General features: G+C 45.3%; 1 pseudogene; it reads right to left on the reverse strand.

Moving 5' to 3' along the window:
- Nucleotides 1–1,785: 1,785 nt before the first annotated feature.
- On the reverse strand, nt 1,786–2,999 carry LOC111547527 (annotated as a pseudogene).
- Between the last annotated feature and the right edge of the window lie 475 nt (nt 3,000–3,474).

The following is a 3,474-nucleotide window of genomic DNA, read 5'->3' on the forward strand; positions in this document are numbered from 1 at the left end:
TGTGTGTGTGTGTGTGTGTGTGTGTGTGTGTGTGTTTGAGATGCAGTCTCACTCTGTCCCCCAGGCTGGAGTGCAGTGGCACAATCTTGGCTTACTGCAACCTCTGCCTCCTGGGTTCAAGCGATTCTCTCACCTCAGTCCCCCAAACAGCTGGAATTACAGGTGCCCGAGTAGCTGGAATACAGGCGCATGCCACCCCACCTGGCTATTTTTGCATTTTTAGTAGAAATGGGGTTTCACCATGTTGGCCAGGCTAGTCTTGAACCCCTGGCTTCAAGTGATCTGCCCACCTTGGCTTCCCAAAATGCTGGGATTACAGGCATGAGACGCCATGCCCGGTTGTGTGTGTGTGTTTGAAAAGACTTTATTTTTAGAGAAGTTTTAGGTTCACAGTGAAGTTGAGTGGAAATTACAGAGTTCCCATATATACCCTGTCCCCAAGGCACATCTTGGAGTCTTCCTACCAGATTGCTGACCCTGAATTTCTCCTCCAGAGAAATTATAAGAGGCATCATTGATGCATTGTAAGAGACCTAGTACCCACTGAGCCAACCACAAGTTGTTATCAAAATGCCACAATAAGGTCATTAAGGGCGACTGGCTAGGCCTGTCAGTGAATGTTTTGGGAGCAGCTCCTAACTGCTGTAGCAGGGAGAATCCCCGTCAGTGTCCCCTCCCTTCTCCTTCCCAAGCTTGGGGAGCTCCAGCCCCATTTCTTTCTCTCTCTCTCTTTTTTTTTCTTTTTTTTTTTTCCTGAGATGGAGTCTTGCTTTGTTGCCCAGGCTCTTAGTGCAGTGGCACAAACTTGGCCCACTGCTCCCTCTGCCTCCTGGGTTCAAGCAAATCTTCTGCCTCAGCCTTCTGCGTAGCTGGGATTAGAGGCATGCGCCACCACGCCCCCACGCCCGGCTAATTTTTGTATTGTTTTTTTCCTTTGTGTACACATTTAGTTTTATTGTAACAAAGCAACTTGTACACTTTTAACGTTTGAAACTGAGCATCATCTTTCCTTTCCAGTGAAACAAAAAGAAAATTTAAAAATTAACAGGAACAAAATTACAATAGAGAATGTCAATTCCAAATAAGATCCTACAGGTTCTGCTGATTCTCCCATTGAGTGGCAGGACTCAAGTCATCATTAGGAGAGAATTTATTTTTAAAAGTGTCATCTTAAACTGCAAGGATGTCTGTCAAATATCACAATTAAACATGCCAAAGGAGAAGCCATGTTGTCAAAATACCCACTTAACCCACCCAAACATCTCAAAGCCACCCTTTGCTGACCTTCTATAACCCCATTTTTAAAGTTTTTTTCTCTTTTTTTAAACAAGAGAAAGTAGACAGATACATGTTGGAAAATGCTAACTGTCCATATTCACATAGAGACACAGTGTACTCTCTGAGCCCAACATACAGAGAAAGGAGGAAAAAAGCTAGAATTCTATGCACTGCTACACAGGGGCCTCGCACCCTCCAGCTTCCAGCAGAGGGAAGGCAGCAGGGTTTTTTTTCCCACAGAACTCGGTGGTGTTGATTCCATACAGTTTTTGTTGAGATAGGAAGGGATAAAAATGAACTTCGAACAGAAAGGGGTAAAGACTCTTTTCCCATTGTATTCTGCTCAAGGTATTTCCCCCCAAATAAGTTGAGAACCATGGAGTACAGAAAAGAGACCTCAAGAACAGAGCGACTGAGCACAAGAGGAAAAAAAAAAAAACCTGCAACTTGCTCCCAGGGACTGGAGAAAATTTTTAAAAAGGAAGGTTGGAATCCATCAGTGTTCTATTAGCCATCTTCTCCTTCATCCTGCTCTCCTTCCTGCCCTTCATCATCATCATCATCTTCACCTTCATCTTCATCCCCTTCTTCATCAATATTTTCTAATCCTTCCTCCTCTTCATCATCATCATCATCTTCTCCTTCTCCTTCTTCATCATCTATATCAGGAACCAAGTAGTTCTGTAATAGGTTTGGCCAAATATCATCTTTGATGACCTCTCCTAACTCATCAGCACCTACATCAGAATGGTCAGTAAACCAGGTAAAGAAGCTCTGTGGTTCCTCATGCTGTCTTCCTGCTGGCTTTATTCTGCGTTTGACTTGAACGTTTCGTCAAATCCTTTCCAGATTTCCATTTGCTTTTGGTGGACTTTGAAGATGGATCACCACTCTCCTTTAGATGAAATTCTTTGGAGAGAACTTTATTTTCAAAGTAAGGATTTCCATCAAAATAAAAATCTATTCTGTAACCTGATTTAATATCTTCAAATTCTGTCACTTCAACTCTGGTCAAATAATGCAGTGCTGCTTCATCTTCCTCCCCAAGCAGTGCAGACACTTGTGGATGGTTGACAAATGTTGTTACCCCAAAATTTGGGATTTTGGTGATCAATTCTGACCTCTTCTGAAAAAAATGGTTGGCGGAGTTTGTTATATTTCTTTTTTTTTTTTTTTTTTTTTTGAGGTGGAGTCTTGCTCTGTCGCCCAGGCTGGAGTGCAGTGGCTGGATCTCAGCTCACTGCAAGCTCCGCCTCCCGGGTTTACGCCATTCTCCCACCTCAGCCTCCCGAGTAGCTGGGACTACAGGTGCCCGCCACCTCGCCCAGCTAGTTTTTTGTATTTTTAGTAGAGACGGGGTTTCACCGTGTTAGCCAGGATGGTCTCGATCTCCTGACCTCGTGATCCGCCCGTCTCGGCCTCCCAAAGTGCTGGGATTACAGGCTTGAGCCACCACGCCCGGCGAATTTGTTATATTTCTGTTCTGCTTTCAAAATCTCCTCACTGGCTCGTTCATTAAGTCTGTCTATTTCATTTTGTATTTCCTTAACGTGTTCAATTGCTTCTTACTGTTCTTTTTCTCCCTTCTTCGGCAAGCCTGCGGAGGCCAATGTCTCCTCCGGTCCCAGAGCAGGCGGTGGTTTTGGTTTCTTCTTTTGAGGCAGGAGTGGAGACTGGCATTTAGGGGCCATGCTGTTAGGGAAGTCCAAGAACCAGACCATGAGTCTCCTCGCCTGTCCGGAAGCAGACTGAACACTCTAATTTTTGTATTTTTGTTAGTGATGGGGTTTTGCCATGTTAGCCAGGCTGATCTTGAACTCCTGACCTCAGGTGATCCACCCGCCTCGGCCTCCCAAAGTGCTGGGATTATAGGCGTGAGCCACTGCACCCAGTCTCCCTAGCCCCATTTCTGCAGGGGGAGGCTGAGGGAGAAACTCCTTTAGGGAGGATACTAGCTTTGGCACTAACACGCTGTGTTATCTTGAGCAAGAAAGACTCCTCCCTGTTGTGGGCCTCAGTCTCCCCATCTGCAAAATGAGGGAGTCTGACCAGCTCATCTCTAAGGATCCTTCCAGCTCCAACACTCTGATTCTTCAATCCTACACCTCCACTATGCTTGTAACAAGAAGACCAAAATGTTTGTTTCTGATCCAGCCCCCAAGACAAGTGATCTGGGGGCCCACAAAGGTCATGTGC

The sequence above is a fragment of the Piliocolobus tephrosceles genome, chromosome 1 (genome assembly GCF_002776525.5).
Source record: "Piliocolobus tephrosceles isolate RC106 chromosome 1, ASM277652v3, whole genome shotgun sequence".
Classification (NCBI taxonomy): Eukaryota; Metazoa; Chordata; class Mammalia; order Primates; family Cercopithecidae; genus Piliocolobus; species Piliocolobus tephrosceles.